We start from the raw sequence: 21702 nt of genomic DNA on the forward strand, positions 1-21702 counted from the left end.
CCACCAGATAGACGATGCCGAGTGGCCATGTGAACGTGGAGGGCAGCCCCTCCCACGCTGCTGGTGAGGCCACGGAATGGTCTGGCCACTCGGCACTCAGCTTGGCAGCTCCTTACACAGTTAAAAATACTCCTGCCCTATGACCCGGCCATTCTACTCCCAGGTATTTACCCAAAAGAAGTGGAAACATAGGTCCCCGAAAATACTCTCACAAGAACATTTATAGCAGCCTTATTCACAACAGTCAAGAACTGGAAACTACCCAAATATGCACCAACAGGAAAAACCAGAAGCACATTTGGGTATGTTCATAAAGTGGAATACTACTCAACAATAAAAAAGAATACACTCCGTGGATAAATCTCAAAAAACATTATGTTGAACGAAGGAGCCAGAAACAAGAATCCATGCTGTGCGGTTCCATTTATTTGAGGTTCTAGAACAGGCAAAACCAAACTAAAGAAGTCAGGACAGTGGCTGCCTGTGGGGCAGGGCGGGCACCGCTTCTGGGAGCAGCCAGCTTCGGGGAGACGGAGGCGCCCTGTAGCTTGATGGGGTGCTGGTCACAGGTGTGTATGTGTTGTCAAGTTGTACCCTTAAGACCTATGCATTGCCCTTTATGTAAATTTTACTTCCTAAAAAACCATCCCCCCACCAGGAAAGGATATGACGATAGCGTGGAAGGGCTGCCCCCTCCCCTTGGACAGACTCTGACCCACCAGCACTTTCTGGCCTTGGGACTCCTCCCCGACGCCCGACTGTGCCCTGACAGCCCAGCTGCACCTTCTTGCCTTTGCTCAGGGCATTTGGGAGGTGGGTCTGGGGGTCAGCAGGACCTGAGCATGAATCGAATGCTGCCACCCAGGGCACATGGTCTGAACTCAGTCCCCTCTGAGCTGCGATTCCCATCTATAACCAGGGACCCCAGCACACCTCCCTGATGGCTGGTGCCGGGAGCCAAGGGCAGCACAGAGTGCCTGGCCCGGTGTCAGGCCACAGGATGGCTTGGTGGAGGACAGTGTCCTGCAGCCAACCACTCCTGGCCCGGCTCCCCGAGACCCCGCCATGGTCCCTGCCGCATGCTGGGTTGGCTGGGCCCCAGGAACAGCAGCTGTCCCCCCAAAACAGGCAGATCCTCTACATCCAGGTCTCACTCTGACTTGGGACCAAACATACAGCCTCTCTGTGCCTCTGCTAGTCTCTCCTCCTGTGGTCCCTGCCCCTCCTTCATCACCTCCAGCACTCCTGTCCCACCGAGGTCCAGCTCGGGCACAGCTTCCTGCCTCCAGCCCTCTGACCATCTGATTGCGCTCTGCATCAGGGGCTTGGTGGGGCCATTCCCACAGGGAACCCGGCTCCTGGCCTTCCACGAGTCACGGCAACATGTCTCTGTGGCAGACAGGACCTGGCCAGCGGGGCTGGGCACTGAGCCGGCTCTGGTCCCATCCCTGCCTGCCCGAGCATTTCCAGGGGCAGCAGTGTGGCGCACCCAATCTCCCACCAGCCAGGCCGGGAGGGGCCCTCAAGGCTGGTGCAGGCTGCAAGCCCCCCTACCCCACCCCACCCCTGGTCTGGTCGGCAGCCCGCCAGGCCCAGATGACGACACACAGGCAATTTTCTCCCGAAACAAATGGAGAGAAATTGCTGTAACAGACGAACAGCCTCTGTTTCAAGCTAATTTCCACATAATAGAATCAAATGACTTCCCTTTCCTTTCTGCCGTCTCCTCTGCATAATTTGACAAATTGCAAAAGCGATTTGATTCAGGGGCTCAAACGCAGGGGCGATTCTTTCTGATAGTCATGGACAAATGGCTGGGGGAGGGTGGAGAGAAGGCAGAGGTCCCCACAAAGTGCTGGCTGCCTCCATCCTCGGGAGAGTTCGCCTGGAGGGGTGCGGGGGGTGGTCCCTGAGACTGCTTCGCAGCTGTCCCGGAAAGCAGGGCCCCGCAGAGTGGGGTGCCAGTGGGCTGGACGCACCTCGCATTCCACCACCGCTCCTGCTGGCAAGCAGAGGCCCATCTGGGAGGCTGCTGTCCCCGTGTTTGGTGCGCAATATGTCCTGTGGGGCTTGCCAGGGGGCTCCTGGCTTGGAGCTGGCGCCTGGCACTGCCAGCCCTGCTCCCGGCCAAGGCTTTGGCTTGTCTTGTGCTGCGATTCCGCGATGTGGTGAGAAGAGCTGGGCCCAGCCGGCAGAGGCAGCGGGCACTCGGGTCCCCGCCTGGCCCCCAGCTCTGGGCATTCACAGTCCCGTCCCTGCGCTCCACACACTCCGCCCGGTTCCTCACATGTACTCAGAACTCCTCACTCCCGACCCCCGGGGGACCAGGGGCGGCCCTAATGCGAAGCCCAGGGCCTGGCACGCTGGGGGCGTGCAGACTGTATGCGGTGGTCGGAAGAATCATAAACGCATGCGTGCGGCTCGGGCTGGGGTCCTGCCTGAAGCCACATCCCACACTGGCGTGCAAGTCACAGCCAGCAAAAGGAGACAGCAATGTTGACTAAAGGGAGTTTATTTATTTTAAGATGTTGCTTTTAAATTAAGGTAATGGTTGTTTTAACAATATTTGTGTAAAAATTATACAAATAACACATTAAAACAGACTTGATATTTCAACGTGAGAGTCTCCTGGCCCTGTGCCCCCCAGACACATTCCTGCGTTGGGTTTGGTGAACACCTTCCAGACCTTTCCAAGCATTTTCATGCAAATGTGAGTGTGAAAACACACACACACACACACCGATTCCGGCGGTTACAGGATGGAGCCACCCCCCCCCCGTAATCCCGTGTTCCCCTCATGGAGAGTCTGTTTCCGTGGTGGGGGTGCCCAGGCTGGAGCAGGTCGTGCTCGCAGTGGGGTGACAGGCCCCACTCGGACCCTCGTCAATTGTCCTTGCCCAGAGCATGGGACAGGCAGCTCCACGCAAGATCCAGGGAGACTCAACCCATTGCCTCCCCCAGGGCTGTGGTGTGGGGGTCAGCTGTCCTCCCCCCACCCCGCCCCATCCAGGAGGCCTGCAGGCGGGAGACGCCCAGAGGAATGAAGGGACAGCGCCAGACATGGGCGGCTTCCAGGACCCTCAGGGGAGCCAAGGATGTCGAGGGCGAAAGATGAAAAGAATCAAAGCACAGGGGCAGGACAGCACCCCGCCAGGCCAGAAGTGTGGAGTGCCCCCAAGAACAGCACTGTGCAGGGATCGTGATGGTGCCAGTGGTGGCATGTTTGTGGGGCTGGGAGGCAGTCTGAGCTGGGCTGCAGGGCCTTGAATGCCAGGCCACGGGGTGGAGCTTCCCCCTGCAGTCCCCAGGCGGCCACGGGATGGAGGATGGGACAGGGAGCCCAGCTGGGGCGGCTTCAGCGTCCTCCAGGCCCACGGTGACACGGACTGAACCGTGGGAGGGGGCCATCTCGAGTCACTCTCTGGAGATGGAGACATTCTGGAGGCCAGCATATGCTCGGGGAATGCAAACTGATTGAAATATCAGCCTGAGAGAGACGTCGTTAAGAAGCTGGATCTGTTGCCAAAACATCTACCGTGTTTCCAGCCAAAAACGTGTGGTCGGGGGACAGTCAGCGTCTGCGAAAACTGCCCCTCCAGGGCGGCTCGTTAGGAGTGGATGCGGTGGGCACATGTCCAGTCGGTCCGTCAGTCATTAGTGGGCACGGGGGCCTTGACACCCCGCCAGACCGGGGCGGGTGGGGGGCTGTGCAGCCAAAAGAAAATTCTCCAAATCCTCGTGGCTGCTGAGAGCTCAACACAGGAGCGAATGTCCTGCACCAGGCACGCCAGAGCACAGGGGTACTCAGGCCAAGAAAGGATTGGAGGTTGGAATGTTCTGGAAGGCTTCCTGAGGAGGAAGGGCTTGTGCAGAGCCTTGCAGGATGGGAGGACAGGGTCCTTGTCAGACCTGGGAATCTGGATGTTCTGCAGAAGGGGGCGCTGGTGCCGGAGCCCAGCTGGCTGAGGCCGCACTCTCCCCTCAGTTTTCCACCAGAAACCCATCTTGAGCAGCAAGCTGGCTGGGCTCCGGCTGGGCAGTGCCCCTGCCAGCCCCGGAGCACGGATCTGGGGGTTTCAGATTAGTCCTGGGTCCAACAACTCCCCAGGCCTGGGCCCCTTCACACCAGAGAGACCGTGGCTGGTGGGCCCCTCTGTGGGGCAGGGCATCAGCCCCCGAGACGCCTGCCCTCCAGTTGCTTAGAGGGTCACCAGGAAGTCAAGTGCCCCCCAACGGGGCCGCCTGCCTGCTCCAGGGACCGTGAGTCACTACTTAAGACTGAGGGACGAGGATCTCACCCTCTCGGCAGAAGAGAGGTTAACTCAGCCATGTAATTGCTGGTGACAGCCCTGCAAATGATTTATTGATTTTTTAAAAATAAAAATATGTCATATTCTCTGGTTTGGGTATAGACCAATTATGTGGATGGGCCAACTGGATGGAAACTCAGTAGTTTATACCAGATGCCAACTTAGAGCCGAGCCAAGCAGGCACAGTGCTACGGCGGCAGAGCGCGGCTGCCGTCATCTCGCGTGCCCGCATCCACGGCTCTCCAGGAATCTGTGCGGTCGCTGTGCCCGCCTGCGCTGTGCCCAGTGCCCAGGCCAGTCAGACATGCGGCTGCCCTTGAGGAGCTCGAGGCAGTGGGGACAGGAGAGGGAGGCTGGTCTTCCATGGGGTCCACGGTCCATGCATGTGGTGGGCCAGCGTGGCTGGGGGCTGGGGGTAGGGCGTCCCACAGAAGTGACTTTCAGATGGGGACTCCAACAATTAGGACAACCCAGTCAGGGATGAGGGCAGAGGAGCACAGCCTGGGCAGTGAGAGCACATGTGGGGAACTGAGGCAGCACAGAGCAGGGGGAATGTCAGGAACAGGAAGAGGACAAGGGCCAGGTGGTGTGGGAGGGTCCCCAGGGCTCCACTACATAGGACCCTGTGGGTCTTGCTAAGCCATGGAAGGTTTTAAGCAGGGAAATTTCACCAAATGTTGTTTTAAGAGGCTCCCTCTGGCCCAAATGTTCATCAACAGAGGAATGAGTCAACTGAGCATGGTCTATCCATACAATGGAATATTATTCACTCGTAAAAAGGAAATTCTGGGGGCTGGCCCCGTGGCCAAGTGGTTAAGTTCGCGTGCTCTGCTGCAGGCGGCCCAGTGTTTCATTGGTTCGAATCCTGGGCGCGGACATGGCACTGCTCATCAAACCACGCTGAGGCAGCGTCCCACATGCCACAACTAGAAGGACCCACAACGAAGAATATACAACTATGTACTGGGGGGCTTTGGGGAGAAAAAGGAAAAAATAAAATCTAAAAAAAAAAAAAGGAAATTCTGACTTGCTACAATGTGAATGAACCACAAAAACACTATGCTGAGTGAAAGAAGGTGGACACGGAGTCCACGTATTGTATGATTCCGTTTATATGAGAAATCCAGAACAGGAGAATTTACAGACAGAAAAGAGACGAGTGGTTCCCACGGGCTGGGGAGAGCAGGGGATGGGGAGCAGCCACTTCCTGGGGGTGGGGTTTCTCTACGGGGTGACGATAATGTTTTGGAACTAGATAGTGGTCACACAACATTGTTAACGTACTAAATGCCACTGGGGTAGGAGGAGGGTGATGGAGGAGGAGGAGGAGGAGGAGAAGGGAGAGGGTAATGGGAGGAGGGGCACGGGGAGGAGGTGGAGGCAACGCTCACAAAGAAACAGGCCCAGCTTAATTTGGGTGGGAAATGCGGAGACGGTGGTCCTGGAACCAGAGCAGGGAGTTTTTGCACCTGGGCGCTGTGTGTCACGGGGGTGACAGAGCACAGTGCTCTAAGACGTGCCCATTGGATTTGGCGCCTGGGCGAGCGTGGTGGTACCCTGAAGGCAGAGCGGGAGGATGGGGAGCCGAGGATGTGGAGGGCGAGGGCAGCCTCTGGTGGCTGGAGTTGTAGGAAGAGTCCATTTACGTCCACAAGAAAGAAGACGTGCTCCCTGCACGTGAGACGAGAAACGGTGCAGAGGAAAGACCAGCCACCCCGCCCCCCTCCCTCCCTGCCCCCTCCCCTCCTCCCCTCCTCCTCTCCTCGGCGTGCACCCCACGCCCTCGTCCTTGCCCACGCAAACGTAAATGCACACAGAGGGGCGGCTTTGTCTTTATTGGTTAGTTGGCTTCACAAAGGGGCTCTTGGGGCTGGCCCCATGGCCTAGTGGTTAAGTTCAGTGCACTCCACTTCAGGGGCCTGGATTCGGATCCTGGTTGAGGACCTACCTCACTCATCTGCCTCTATGCTATTGCGGTGACCCACATACAAAATAGAAGAAGATGGGCACAGATGTTAGCTCAGGGTGAATTTTCCTCAGCAAAAAAAAAGGGGGGGACTCACATGGGGGCATGCAACCATACATTAAACCATCCCATTTATGGGACTTCATCAAAATGCAGCCAGGAGGCTGCCCCCCTCCACCCTGTGCACCTGCTGGCACGGGCAGGCTTCCCCAAGTGAAACACAGTGGCCCCCCGCTCCCCTACTCCCTTTTAGGGGCAGCCCCTAGGCCACTTTCATCGTAAACACAGTCTCAATTCAGAGAATGGAATGGCCAGTGCCCACTGACAGTCAGAACCCTGGGCTCAGGTAAGGCAGATGGCCTTCCCATAAGGAGGGGCTGGTGGTCTTTCTTCTCCACACCTCCTCGCCAGCTCTCCTCCTCCAGTCTCCCGGGTAGAAGTCAGTCCCTGTGGCCTGGTCTCCCAAACCCAGGGACCCAGCTCGAGTCCAGGTGAGCCCACTGGACCCTCCACATCTGGGGCAGCAGAGGTTGCCTCCCACACCCCCCGCATCAAGGCCAGGCCCCCAGTGTGCTCCGCCCTAGACCCCCTGTCACGTCCTTGCAGTGAGTGTGTCCTTAGAGCCCAAATCCGGTTTTCAGATCTTTCCTTTGAAAGCCCACACACGCTGAGTCACAGCCCGCTCCGTGTGTGGCGTCTGCTGAGCACAGCACCTCGGCTGAACCTTCAAAGTAATACCCTGTTCTACACAGACTACTGAACCCACTGTCTCCGCCTAAAAGGCCTGGACGTCCCGCGAGGCGTCCCGTGGGGGTTATGCGACACCCGGGCTGCGGCTCACACATGCAGAGGAGATGCGGCTCCCTGCATTCTGCGATGCCCATCCTGCCGTGATTTTCCCCGGACGACAGGAGACAGGGCCTGGAACTCTTTAAGTCGGCCCCTTGGGTGAATGTTTGACTTGGCCAGCGTCTTGCTCCCCCGGCTCCCCTTCGAGCTGGTCTCTGCTGGATGAGGAGCTGGCGTCTCTGTGGAGTCCCTGGAGAGTGCGGGACCTGTGGTCTCCACGGCAACGGATCTGATGCTTGGTCCAGGTTACCTGTAAACTGAACAGCCACCATTCACCGAGGCTCAGAGAAGTTATGCCACTTGCAAAGGCTCGTGCAGCACAGCTGGGCCGTAACCCAGCTCCAGCTGGCTCCCCAGGCTAGGGAGGGCTGGCCTCACTGGTGGCCCTGCCTTTCAGCCCCTTCACTGGGGATCTTCCTGCCATGTCCCCGCTGGTCCGTGGCTGCTCTTCCACGACGGGCCTGCCGCCTCTTGGCCCAGCCATCTTCTGGGCCCCCACTCAGACCCCTACAGAAACCTCTGCTTCCTGCACTCCCCCAGAACTGAGGGCAGATGAGGGAGCCTGACTCCTGCACAGGCAGGCCCTGAGCCAGGAGCCAAGGACATGATGGCTCCTGGCCCAGTCACAGCCCTCCTGATGCTCATGCATCATCGAGTGACGAGTGACAGTGGCGATACACCGCAGTCGGGACACGATGTGGGGAGGCCCAGAGAGCCCTGGGGACACCAAAGCAGCTTCTGACTCCACTGGACATCCAGGAAGGCTTCCTGGAGGAAACAGGTGCACACAGAGCAGGGGCTGGGGGAACAGGACTTGCTTCTTGAGCGGCACGGCGAGGGGTGGGGGTCCTCCCACCTGGGGAGGCATCACCACTCCCTCATTCGCTCAGCCATTCACTCAGCAAATCTACACCGAATGCCTGCTGTGTGGACGCCTCCTTGTGGATGCTGGGAAAGGGCAGTTTCGCAAAATGCACCAAGATTTGAAAGCAAGCTGCAATCTGTCAGCTATCCAGACTACCTAGAGAGCAGCTGGATTTCAGAGTCTGGGATAAGAACCCCGAGTTCTAAAGGGGTGACTGCTATGTTGTTATTATTAATTATTATTATTATTAGCGTTTGTGTAGCACATGCTGTGCGCCGGCACTGTTCTAAGCCTCCAGTGTGAATGAGCCCGTTTCCATTTGGCTCTGTTCCCAGATGTTCGGCTTTTGCAGACATGAGGGCCTGGATGCTCAGGCCTCTGGTCCTTCTCCACCAGTGGGCCTCAGTTTCCCCCTCTGAACAACAAGAAGGATGGGCTTCACGGCCTCCGGGGACCCCCAGGCTCTTGGGCTTCACGATGCTGTAGTGGAACTGGTGTTGCTGAGCCCAGAGAAGCCGCCACTCGGGGAGTCTCCCTGATGGAGGAGTGAGCTCGGCCTGTTCCCAGGGCGTGCTCCCCTGGAGGCGGGGCTGGGGGCTCCCGGGGAGGGGCAGGTGTGCATGCTCCCTGAACAGTGTGTCCTGGAGCACGGCTGGGCCGGGCTAGGCCCAGAGTGTGGCCGGCAATCACCCTTGGAGGCTCGCTGGGGCTGGGCCCACCCTCCACCCCGCCTGGAGCACAGAGGCCTCATGGGGGCAGAATTCTGAAGCAGGGGAGCAGGGAAAGCGCCCCCAGCCAGGGAGGAAATGAGAGCGAGCCCCCTGCTCAGCCGGCACCCTTGGCTGTTGCGGTGCAGAGATCTGAGAGGGCGTGGCGGGCGTCCTGCCCTCTGAGGCTGGGAAACGGGACAAAACAGGTTTCCTCCAGTCCCAGGTGGGTCTGCTGGGCTTAGTGTCCCCAGCAGGACGAAGGGCAAGGGTAGAAGGCTGGAGAGGGGGAAGTGGAGTCAGAGGTGTCGGCCTTTGTGAAGACAGCACACCGGTCACCAGGGTCCCCTTTCTGATCCTCCCTCCCACCCCATCCAAGGACCCAGAGCCCCCCAGCGTCCTATCCCCTCTCCAACACTCCAGGCGAGACCCTCTGCTTTGCCCACGCCCTCCCCAGGAAGCTTCCGTGACCCCTAAAAGAATCTCTGCTTCTTACAGCCCCACGTCAGGATGCCTCCTGTTACAGATCAGCCACACCGGAGCGGGCGGCCCACGTGCCAGCAGCTTCCCGCGGAGTCCCTCGACCCCGCGCCTCCCGGGGGACGTTTCGCGGGCACCAGCTACACACGCAGCTTCCAGAAAGTTCAGCAGCACACCACCTCAGTGAACTGCTCCATGACCCTGTTGGCCACCGCTGCTTGCTCCCTGAAGTCTGGATCTCAGTCTGGGAAGAGCCGGACTCCGGGATCAGCGCCGCCACCGAGAGGTCCGCCCCCTCCATCTGCGGTTCCTGGCTCTCTAGAGCTCTCACGCTGCCCAGGGGAGAGCCCCTCTCACAGTTAGTAACTCTGTATATTAAACCTTCCTGGTGCCGTTGCTGTGCCATTCTGGCTCCTGAGCGGACCCTGACTGACACAGAATTGTACCAGGCGTGGTCCTGAGGGACACAGCCACGAAGATGGGACGGGAGGCCTGACTCATCATGCTCTGGGGCCTGAGTGCAGTGCCACGCTGAGCTTCCCACCCCGGGACCCGGATGTTGGCCGTCATGGCAGGCTCAGCATCCTCGTCAATCAAGCCTTCGCCTGTGGCTGATTGCAAGGCAGTGCCCGCTGAAGCGTGTGCCTCGGGAGCCCCAGAGGCTTCTGCGCCTGACTCGCGTGGCAGGAACACTACCACGAGGACCGTGCTGTGGGATCATCCCCTGCGTGTGCTGCAGGCTCAGGTCCTTTCCTCTCAGTTCAGGTCGTGGTCTGAAGAGCAGCCTCATGAGAATTCTTCACCCTCCCAGCCACTGGGTGGATCCTGCTGAAAACCAAAACAGAACGTCTCGTAGTGCCAGGAAGTAAGGAGATGCTCCACACACACACTCACACACTCACTCATCGCACTCACTCACACACTCACACTTGCACACACTCGCACACACTCACAGAGACTCACTCTCACACTCATACACATGGTGTGGCATGGCACAGGGACGCGGGAGCCCGCTGAGACAGCACCCTGTGGCCGAAGCTGGAATGGTTTGAGCATTTTAACCCAAAATATAACATAAATATCCATAAAGTCATACTGATGTAAACAGATGAATAAATTGGAAAGAGACAAATCTCCATTGCAGAAGAATCCAAATGACTTGGGTGGACGCCCCCTCCTCGAGTGAGGTCTGGGCAGTGACCTCCTTCCAAAGAGGACACTGTGGAAGGGGGGACAGTCTCCTCACTGCAGAGAAACCTGACAAGCACACCCCAGCCGGGCGGTCCGGTCAACATCCCCAGCGATATGCCGTGTTGACCGTACATGCGATGAAATGGCTCTTGACCCCTCCGGTCTCCCTCCAAAAAAACACACGATTTCAACCTAGTCATGAGAAAAACATCAGACAAACCCAAACTGAAGAACACCCCACCAAACTCCTGGCCGGTGCTCCTCAGAACTGCCAAGGTCATCAAAAACAGGAACATCTGAGAAATCGTGACAGCCAAGAGGAGTTCTGACTAGATGTGACGTGTGTCCTGGATGGGCTCCTGGAACAGGAAACACAGAAGGGGAAAACTAGGGAATCTGAATAAAATGTGGACCCTAGTCAATAAGAAAGTATCAATATGGGTTCATTAATTGTAACAGATGTGCCACCCTCACGGAGGATGTTGACACAGGACACGGAGTGTGCAGTCTATGGGAACTCTACTACTGTCTTCATAATTTGTCTGTAAATCTAAACCTGTTCTAAAACAAAAAGTTTAAAAAATCAAATCATAAAATTTACTTATGCAGGTTGCTTATGATGTCAACTGAATTCACAGTCTTGCCGAGTTTGTCACTAATGTTCACACTGATTGGGATCCTGAAACTTGTCATGAGGACATCAGACTGGACCCAAATGGAACTGGCGATCTTGAGCCCCTGGGTCACTCTGAGACCCTTGACACTGGCAGTGACTTGCCCTGTGTCCAAAAAGCCGGACCTTAGTGGGCTTGAAACCCATTTCCACCCCCAGGTCAGCTCACAGCCCCGAGGCCCCTGGAAGCACTTCCTGCAAGAACACACTGTAAATGTCCCCAACGCCTTTTCCAGGGGACCCTCGGCCATTTGCGAGAATAACTGTGAACTGGAGAGAGGAAATCCTCAGCCTTTGGGGATTACGAAGCACCAGCTCTGAAGTGTTGGTAAATCTGGGGGCCCAAAACATGACCACAGCCCATCAGTCCAAATGGGGGCCCCCAGTGGCCAGGAAATTGATGGAGAATTAGCTCGAGGCTGACTCACAGCAGTGAGCTCTCCACGCACCCACACTGCCGTTATTTGCCCAGTTCCGGAACATATCATTGGAATAGACGTACTTGGGATAGGCAGAACCCCCACCTTGGCTCTTGACCCATGGTTTGGGGCCTTTATAGCAATTCCATTATTCCTTCCTCGGAACGTGGGAAGGGCTGAATGGAAACCCTGGAACTTCCTTTCCTTTCAAGATAGAAAACCAGAAGCGATACTCTGTTCCTGGGGAGCCTGCAGGAACCGATGCCACCACCAAAGGCTGGAAAGCAGCAGCAATGACAACGCCTGAGACACCCCCCTCTGATCCACCTGTACGGCCTGCGCAGAAATGGGTGGATCTCAGAGAGTGACTGCACTACCGTAAACTTAATCCGCTGGAGAATCCACCTGCACGCGCCGCCCGTGTGTCTTTACTGTAGCAACCGACATGGCCACCGGCATGCGGCGGGCAGCTGTTGACCTAGTTAACGCCTTCCTCTCCATACCAGCTTGAAAGGATGCCCAGAGCAGGGTTTTCACCCAGCAGGGCCAACATACACATGCACAGCATTGCCTCAGGATTATGTCGGCTCTCCCCCTCTCCACCATAATCAGGTCCAGAGGTCTCCTTTCCATGGAGCATCACCCTGTCATTGCATGGGTGACGTCACCCTGACTGCACCCACGAACAGGAAGTGGGAAGAACTTTAGATGCCTTAGTAAGAAACACGCTAACCAGAAGATAGGAAATAAACCCCACAAAACTTCAGGGATCGGCCATGTCAGTGAAGTTTCCGGGGGCTCTGCGGCCTGGAGTATGTCAAGATATTCCCTCTGTGGTGGGACATAAGATGCTGCACCTGCCACCCTCTGTTTGAACGTGCACCCTCTGTCTACTGACAGGGCCACCTGCGAGGCTGCCGGTTTCAATGGGGACAAAAGCAGGAGAAAGATGGGCGGCAGGTCGGGATGCAGCACGGGCTGCTCTAGCTCCTGGATCTTATGATGCAGATGACCCAATGATCCCTGAGGTGTCTGTGGCAAATGGGGATGCTGTATGGAGCTGCTGGCAACACCAACAGGAGAAGGAAAGCGCAGCCCTCGAGGATGGGGAACAAACCTGCCCCCTCTTCTGCAGACAACTCTGCTCCTTTTGAGCAATAACTTCTGGCGTCCCCCTGCGGCTTAGGAGCACCTACCCAGGAGATTGCTTGACCCGCCCAGCCGGAAGGTGGACCGTGAACAGACAGCTGACACCGAATAAGAATGTATGTTCAAGGCCCCGCCCAAGAGGGTCCAGAGTTAGTGAGTGAGTGGCTCAGATCCCTGCATCTCCTCCTCTTCCTCAGTTCATGCCTACAGCATGCTGGGGCTTCCTCACAGCCAGGTGATGGAGGAAGAAAAAACTGGAGCCCGGTTTACAGACGGGTCTGTGTGATTTGCTGGCACCGTCCACAAGCGGACAGCACTCAGCCCCACTCAGGCTGGCCCTGGAGACAACAGAGGAACTTCCTCCCTGGGGCAGAACTTGGAGCGGTGAGTTTGGTTGTCCACTCCGGCGGGAGTGAGAGATGTCCTGAGGGACAGATTGACACTGATTTATGGGCAGTTGCTAACAGATGGGCTGGAGGGTCAGGGAATTGGAGGAACAGAACTGGAAGATGAGTGACAAGGACATCTAGAGAAGAGAGATGTCGATGGACCTCTCTGAATGGGCACAAACTGTGAAGACGTGTGTCCCACGTAAGTGCCCATCAAATGGCATCCACTGCAGAGGCTCTTAATAATCAGGCGACTCTGTGGATGTGAGTCCATCAGCCCCTACCCCAGCCACCCCAGTACTCACTGGGCCGGCCCACAGACAGAGTGGCAGGATGGGAAGGAGGGAGGCCTTGCTTGGGACCAGCGCCGACCTCCCCTGACCTGGCTTCCCACTGCTGTTGAACAAACAGCAGAAACCCACACTGTATTCCCCAATATGGCACCATCCCGAGGGAGAACCCGGCAGCCGCCTGGGGACTTTGAGCACATTGGGCCCCTTCCTCCGTGGGGCACAGCCACACCCTCCCCAGCTCCTCCAGCGAGGCCCAGCCCTCCACCTGGGCAAGAGGAGGAGGCCCTCCCAGATCCGCTCCTTCCCGCAGGGACAGTGGCTGCTCCCTGTACCTGCTGTTCCCTCTTAGACTTCCCCTCACCCCTCAATAGGCGCCTTCGCCCCTATTCTCCATAATTCTCTGTGCTAATGTCCACCTTCCCACTGCGGCGCAAGGGCACTGCTCGCCTGCAGCTTCCGTCTCCGGACTGGGCCCTGACTCGTCTTCCCCGAGAATCCTCTGAGTGTTTCCCTTCATGAAGGAAGGTTGATGGCACATTTGTCTGAAAGTGTGTTTTACTCACCTATATTCTCGAAACTCACTCTCCCGGGCAGAATTCAGTATTCTGAGCCGTTTTCCCTCCGTCGTTTGAGACTCGCTCCTCACTGTCTGCTTCCATTGTGTCTATGGAGGAGTTGATGGTGTCTATTTGTTGCTCTTTTGAAGATAATCTGTCTCTTCTGGCAACTTGAGGGATTTTCTCCCCGTCTTCTGTTTTCCACATTTTAACACGACATGCCTGAGGGTCTGCTTGTCTCCGTCTTACTCGGGGTTTGCAGAGTCTTTGGGATCTGCAGCCTGATGCCACAGTCAGCGGCACGGAGTTAGAACTCTACATCTGTTGCTCGCACGGTCCCCAGCCTGCCTTTGAGGGAGAGGTTGCAGGGAGAGCGGCAAACGTGCGAATACATCTTCAGGGCAGGTTGATAGAGCCAGGCTGGGAGTCACTGCCCCCCAGGCTGCTGGGCCAGACAAAGCGGAGTATACTCAGGTCAGCCCCCAGGAGGACCGGGCCTGTCTGCTTCACCTCCTCGGAGCGGTTGAGGCCTGTCCCCACCAGTGTGAGCAGGGTCCTGGCCCCCAGCCCCGGCTTTCTCATCTTCTCCCTGGCTATGGACACTTGTCTCCTTGAGGCATGTGGCCTGTAGCCGTCCTGGTCCCGGGTTCCTTCCCCTCTGGGTCCCAAGCCCTTCTCTCTGAGGATGGTGGGCCTGCACCCACGGCCTCTGCACCCACCCCTCCTCCTGCCATGAGTGTGGTCCAGAGGTAAGTCCTAGGGATGTCCTTAAAGTACCATCTTGGTGGGCTGGGGTTCCCTGAGCAGTGGGGGTTCCCTGTGCCAATAATCCAGGACAGTGATCTTCAAACCGGCAGAATGGGCACTGCAGGCGGGCCTCAGGACGCAGGACCTCCAGGAGCCAATGCTGCCCTCTCCCCTCTCCCCTCCCTCCCCTCTGTCTTGCCACTGGAGTCATGCACAGCAGCCTGGATTTGGCTTCTGATGTGGACAGGGAGCCCCAACCCACCAGCTGGACTGTCCAGCTGCCTGTTGCCTGCTGGGTTATTCTGGTGTTTTCTCTGAGCAGCAGTAAGTTAGATAAAAGATCCTGCAGTCACACATGGACCCGGAAATTAATGAGCAGCAGCCCCTGAAGCCACCTGCTGCCCCAGAGACAGATGTCCGGGGTCTTCCCACCTGAGATCCCTCAAAACAAGAAGAACCACTTTTCACTCCCGACCGCTGGCTTTGCATCACTCTGGGTCCTGTGCCCAGGGACCCTGCCAACCACCGCTGCCAGATTCTTGTCCACTATGCCCACTGGTCCAGCCAGTCCCCTCAGAGGCTGTTTGGCTCCCCTGAAACCAGCACAGGCTGCTGTTGTGCTTTGAGAAGATAAATTTGCCCTCAAAGTGCCCCTGAGTGGCGCTCTGAAGCCCCCAGGCCACCACGAGTCTCCACTTGCCCTCTCCTCCAGCCCTGGGCCCCTTGAGGGCCCCCTGCTTTCTCCAAGTGGCCTCCCAAGGGAGACAGATCCTTGAAACACAGGGAGGTCCCACCATCCCGTTCTCTTGTCCGGGTGCCCTCAGTCCCCTGCACTCAGGGGGAGGCGTGGGGCAGACAGCAGGGCACCCGCTCCCGTGACACACACACTCTCCCACTGGGAGCAGGCCCCGTTCTTTGCCCCGCAGCTCCAGACAGGCCCAGCATCCCGGTGAACGCAGGTGTGCAGGAATCCTCATCTGAAGGGGCAGGTACAGCTCCTCTGCTCCCAGCGAGACCCTCTTCTCCACCCCCCTCGGCCAATCCTCAGGCCCCCACTGGCCCCTCCACCCTCCAGGGCTGCTGGGCGGAGACTCACTACATCACAACCCCTCATTTGCATGGGCTTGGCTGATTGGCTGGAAGGAGACCAAGTCTGGTCATTTGCATGCTCCCAGGGGTTCTGGTGGTCATTCCCCATTGTCTCCAGGGCCCTCTGATTGGCTGGCCCTAGGGAGGTCCACCCTGGTGGTCCAAGGACCCACAGGCTCACCGGCTGCTCTGGGGGTCCACAGAGCTGGCCAGCCCTCTCCCTGATGGCCATGGGACTCCAGGCTGCAAGTGGGACCACAGTTACCGGAGCACCCTGTGGTAAGGTCACCTCTCCGATTCTTAACTCTCCTGGAGGCCTTCATGAGAACAGAATGAGACTGGTGCTTGACCTCTTCCCTGGGGGCTGTGGTGGACAGAGACCCCGTCTCAGCCCTGGTTTCTCCACTCGTAGCTCGGATGGCTCTGAGCCCCAGTTACTCATCTCTCAGCTGGCCACAGGAACGCCACCCCCTGGGGTCAGGGGACAGGGGGGTGATCTGGAAGGTGTGTCAAGACAATGTGGTCACACCCTCACACCTGTGAGAAGGGGCTACCAGCACCTGTCCTGTGGTCCCCGGGTGCCTGGGAGAGTCAGACACCATCTCGTGTACAACTTATCGGGCAGCCTTCGTGCAGCCCCTCTCAGACGCTGCCCCTGTTGCCCCCTCGTGCTCCTCCATCTCCCGGAGCTGGAGCCAACTGAGGCTGGGAGTGCCCTGCCTTTTCTAAACGAGGCTCTGGGGGTCCAGGGGCTCAGGCCTTGCCCAGGTCCAGGCTGGCGGGCGGTGGGGCTGGAATGCTCCCCTCCCTCCTCCCCATAGACCTCCCGGGGGTGGGGGATAAACCTGAGTGCAGCCCTTGCAGGGAGAGCCTGCCGGCTGCCAGGCGGCTCTGCTGGGCTTCCCGTGGCCTTGCGCGGCAGCGGCGGCTGGCAGGCGAGCTGCTCCCGAAAGAAGGCTGTGTACCAACAATGACAACAAAACACTCAAATAGCTTCAAGCTGTTGGTTCAGAGAGACTGTGTCCCGCGAAAACAAACAAACACAGGCTTGAAAGCCGCCGTGGTGGCTCGTGGCTGCTGAAGCGGCAGTGCCACGTGGAGGGCCTTGCTCTGCAGGACCCTGGGGCGGCGGCACCTGCGCGGAGGGCCCTCCCCCGGGGACGTGCACACGGCCACCTTCACACCCTGCTCAGAGCCATCCCAGACGGCTCACAGGCGCCCTCCGAACACAGAAGGCTGGCAGGGCCCAGGAACCTGCCTCATCCGGCCATGAGGGGCCCTCACCACGACCCCCCGACCTGAACTGGAGGAGGAGCCGTGCGGGCCGGCTGCTCTGAGCCGGCTTCCTGGGACTGCCAATGACCACAAATGGGGCTTCACACAACACCCGTTTATCCTCCCACGGTTCTGAGGCCAGAAGTCCAGAAAAAGTGTCAGCAGGACTGCACTCCCTCCAAAGGCCCCTGGGGAGATCCTTCCTGCTCTTCCAGCCTCTGGTGGCTCCAGGGGGCCCTGGGCTTGTGGCCGTATCCCTCAAGCGATGCCTCCCTCCTCACATGGCCTCTTCTGTCCCTGTCTCTCCATGTGTTTCTTATAGGGACACTTGTCATTGGATTCAGGGCCCACTGGGGTAATCCAGGACGGTCTCCTCATCTCCAGTGCTGGGGAGCCAGGAGGACCAACCCTCTCAAAACCCTGAGAGCAAGGTGGGAGAGGCTGACCCTGGGGTGAGCGTTGTCCTCCCACCTCTCCTCCCATATGGAGAACTGCGCACCATCTGGTCTCCCCTCGCTGGCCACCAGCCACGCCCACCCCAGCCATGGCTCTGCCTCATCCTAGGGAGCCATGCGGGACTCTGGGCTCTTGGTTCATGATGATGACAAGGTCCAGATGTGGCCATGGCAGTGGGCAGATGAAGTGGGGCAGACACCCAGGTCACTGGTGGAGGGACTGAGGCCCCCAGAGACCCGGAGCTCTTCTGCAAGGCTGCTCTGGATGAGCCTCACTCATCGGCTGCTCTCAGACTGGCTTCCCTTCCCACCGCCAGCCAGGGACTCCAGTCACCGGTCTCGCCAACTCCACAAGTTTGCCCCGTTGCACCAGCTGGAAAACCCCAGCCCTTGATGAACCTGCTCACTGGTTTCTCTGAGTCTTCATCCAGCTGCTAAACACTGCTCGAAAAAAGCCCAGAACCACAGGTGGGTGCTTCCTCCAGCGCGTGGCTCCCCACGTCAACCCCCTCGTCTCTGACAAGATTGCCCCCCTCGACAGTGACTCTGACAACCCAAAATGAGCGTTTTATTTAAAAAGAAAAAAAGTAGGCGGGAACTTATTCTTTTAAAATGTTAATCTTATAAAAGATGCCATCTGTGGAGCTGTTCCAGATGAAAGGAAGCCGAGAAGACCTGGGAGACCAGCACAGAGCCGCCGAGACGGCAAAGTGAAAGACTGAGAGCGCCATGCCAGCGAGGACGCGGAGCACCAGAGTCCGCGGTCAGCGGGTGCAGAGGAAACGGTGCATTCATGTCTGAAGTCAGCCCAGCAGGCCCATCAGGGTAACACGCCGCCCTACAACCCGGTCATGCCTCTCCTGGGCCCGTTCGCAAGAGAAGGGAAGCAGGTTCACACATGATCCGCGCATGAATGCTCACAGCCAGGGAGGACACATCCCAGCATCCATGGACAGGTGTGGGACAAACCTTCTGCGGTCCGTTCGTACGGCGAGTGGTCCAGCAAAGCTCAGGAACAAAGTGGGGGCAACGCGATGTGTGTGACCCTCACAAACACGCTGAGTGGGAGAAGATGGACACAGAGAGTGCTCACTCTGATTCCACCCGGAGGAGGCTGCAGAGCCGGCACAATGAAGACGGCGGAAGGTCTCAGAGCAGCAGCTGCCTCCGCGTCGGGGAGGACTGAAGGGGGGAGACCGGAAGACTCCATCTGGGGGTGGGAGTCTTCAAATCTTCAGACTGCACACTTACTGCGTGTCCATTTCACTTCAATTCAAACAATAGACTGCACTAAGATCCGAGTGTGACCGCACACTGCCTGGGCAAGGCTGTGGAGACAGGCACCGCCCCACCGCTGCTGTGAGCACGGGCGGGTGCAGCCTCTGTGCAGGGCGACTCAGGAAACTGCCATCAAAACACTGCTGCATGCACCCTGGCCCAGTTCCACTTTGAAAATGCCGCTTGCAGACACTCTTGCCCGTGTGCACAACAGCAGGTGCAGAAGGCTAGCCGTCCCAGCACAGCTCCTAATGGAAAATTTAATAGCACAAAGGGGTGTACGTGGAACGCTACCTGTTGCTTAAAAATGAGGGATATAAGTATATATTCAGATTTGCTTGTAATTGCCTAAAGAAACTGAAGACATTTCAGACGTTAGTAATAATGGCCAATCGCTGACCACGTAAAAGCTTAATCTGTTCAGGCTGCCGTAACAGCATCCAACAGACTGGATGGCTCATAAAGAGGAACGTTTTCCTCCCAGTTCTGAGGCTGGATTCCAGGATCAGGATGCCAGCACGGTTGGGTGAGGGTCTTCTTCCGGGTGCCAGAATCCTCGTACTCTTACGTGGTGGAATGGCTGTCTGCAGCCTTTTCTATGAGCAGTAACCCCGTTGTCCAGGGCTCCACCCTCATGACTTGAGCACCTCCCAAAGGCCCCACCTCCTAACGCCATCACATTGGGGTGAGGATTTCAGCATATAGATGGCCCCTGAGAGCATCTGCCTGAGTCCTCTGCCACGGGAAGGGAAAGAGAAAGGAAGAGGGCTTTTGAGAAAAGAAACCAGAGCGAGGCTTGGCCAGCTGTGCCTCTGCACACACTGCAGCAGACAGCCGTATTAAAGAAGAGTTATCGAGTTATCGTCACGGAGGAGGTGACTTCACACCCACTCGCGAACTCTTCAAACATAGAGAAAAAGATCACACCTACAGAACAGATGAGGAATCTCCACAAGAGAAATCACCCGAGAAATGCAGGGGTTTGCGAGGCTTCCAGCCAACCTGACCTTCCTGCAGCTCGAGGAAGAGACTCGAGGCTTCAAAGAGGAGACGAGATGACAGAAGTCAGGAGCCACTGAGCATAGAAGAAAGATGGAAGCGAGAAATTCTTTTGGAGGTGACAGCCACGTCTGAAAGAAGACCCTGGGAATGCCTTGAAGACAAAGGGTTTGGGCTTAAGGAAATCACACCAAATAAAATAAAAATAACTACAATGTAAAAACAAAGAAGAGAAGAGAGTAGGGACAGAATTCAAACCAAGATCTAATATGCGCATCATTGGTGTTCCTGAAGACGAGAACAAAACGCAAGACAGAAAAAAAAATGCTCTAGAATGTAAGAAAATACACGTCCCTTACCTCAAACTCGAATCTTCAGTTCAAAGTTGCTCATGTCCTGGGGGCAGGGCGGGGGCGGCTAATACACAGCAAGATGTTCCACTGAAGCCGTTGAATGTCAAGGATGCAGAAATGCTCACATGGACCGTCATTTAAGTGTCAGGAGTTCTGATATTTAGCTACAAAGTTCCGAGGGCAAAAAAAGTATGGCGCCAGGGTTTTATAGCCAATAAATCTACCTTTAAGTAGAAGGAAACAGAAGCTCTCACGCACGCAAGACCTTGTAGACACACAGGCACACGGGAGAAGAAAGAGCGGGATCACAGGGTGCCCGGGGAGGGCCTGGAGCCCGTGGTCCCCATGGTAAGTGGTCATAGCACAGACTCTGGCTCCCAAAAGTGCTCTAGTCTGAGAGTGAAAAGGTGCTAAAAAGGAGATTATGATGTCAACTGACAAAACCGGAATATGGACGTATTAACGTAGAAACGTATTAATGTAAATTTATGAAGTTGATGACCATGTTGAGGTTCTGTAAGAGAATACTCTATTCTTAAGAAAAACACAGTGAAATCTTTAAAGGGGTCACACCACGTGTGACTCATCCTCTAATTGTTCAGAAAGCTTAGGAGAGTGTGTGTGTATACGTGTATATATAGGTATGTGCGTGTGTGTGCACACAAACGATAAAGCAAATGGGATGAAATAGTAGGTGAATCGGGTAAAGAGCATATGGCTGCTGCTTGTACTATTTCTGTTTTTTGCAACTTTTTGTAAATTTGAAATTATTTCCAAATAAAAGGTCTAAGGAGAAGAGGACAAGTGCTCCAGGCTGAACAAAAAAGACACGGTCAGCCAGCACGAGCTCCTCCTCCACACCCACAGGTGACAAACCCAGACGACCAGGCACTGGAAGACGACAAAGGGTCAAGAATCCAGCAACCACGACAAGGCTGGGCGAGCTGTGAAATTATTTAGGAATTAAAGTGAGCAACAGTGGAGACCCCCCCACCTGTGAGGAACGGAAGTTGAAACTTACGAACTTTGATAACCTAAGAAAAAATATTAAATTAATATAGTGGTGAAACTTGATCTTAAGCCAAGCTTTCCTCCAATTTCGCTCTGGTTTATTTTGGTTAAATTCAAACCCACGGCATGTGGTGCCTTTTCTTATCGGTTATGACCCCGCGACCCTGAGATTACTTCTGTTCGCAGCCCGCTCCGTCCATCGTGGCTGCGCCGTGTGGGGTGTGCTCTCTTACGATGCTGCACAAACATGGAACACAGCTGGTCATCTGCAAGGAGAGCTCGGAGGTGTTTTTGACTTCCTCTGTCGCCTTTCTTTCTTTCTTTGTTTTATATAATGAGGATACACCTTTCTTACCAAACAAAGCCATTTCTCTGGTTTTAAAAGGGAAAGGACCAGCCTCACTCCTCCCCTCTCAGGGCCGGAGGACCAGGGCACGACTGAGCCTCTGCGACTCCAGGACCTTTCCTACACAGCTTGGTGGAGGGTCTGTGCTGTGGGGCCACCTGGAGTCCTGCCAAGGATGGGGGACCTCACCCACACCGTGGAGCCACTCCAGGCTTCCCACACTTGAACGTATGATTTCTCAGCCAAAGGACAGGCTCGGCTTTTTGTATCCTGGAATTAACGCACGTGGACAATGGGATCC

At 56.5% G+C, this 21702-nt stretch overlaps 2 long non-coding RNA genes across 3 annotated transcripts; one reads left to right on the forward strand and one right to left on the reverse strand.

Moving 5' to 3' along the window:
• Window positions 1-6126: 6126 nt before the first annotated feature.
• Window positions 6127-15668, reverse strand: LOC139079299 (uncharacterized). Of its 2 annotated transcripts, XR_011532809.1 has the most exons (6): window positions 15482-15668; window positions 13855-14290; window positions 10589-10727; window positions 9194-10005; window positions 7118-8976; window positions 6127-6278 (listed from the first exon to the last, which is right to left on the reverse strand). It is a non-coding gene; the product is annotated as an uncharacterized lncRNA (long non-coding RNA). The 2 variants fall into 2 exon arrangements; XR_011532808.1 differs by lacking the exon at window positions 15482-15668 and having other exon boundaries at window positions 7118-8885; window positions 13855-14850.
• A 112-nt stretch (window positions 15669-15780) lies between these two features.
• LOC139079421 (uncharacterized) lies at window positions 15781-21118 on the forward strand. The gene is made up of 2 exons (XR_011533063.1): window positions 15781-15963; window positions 20829-21118. It is a non-coding gene; the product is annotated as an uncharacterized lncRNA (long non-coding RNA).
• The last annotated feature ends 584 nt before the right edge of the window (window positions 21119-21702 follow it).

The sequence above is a fragment of the Equus przewalskii genome, chromosome 25 (genome assembly GCF_037783145.1).
Source record: "Equus przewalskii isolate Varuska chromosome 25, EquPr2, whole genome shotgun sequence".
Lineage (NCBI taxonomy): Eukaryota > Metazoa > Chordata > Mammalia > Perissodactyla > Equidae > Equus > Equus przewalskii.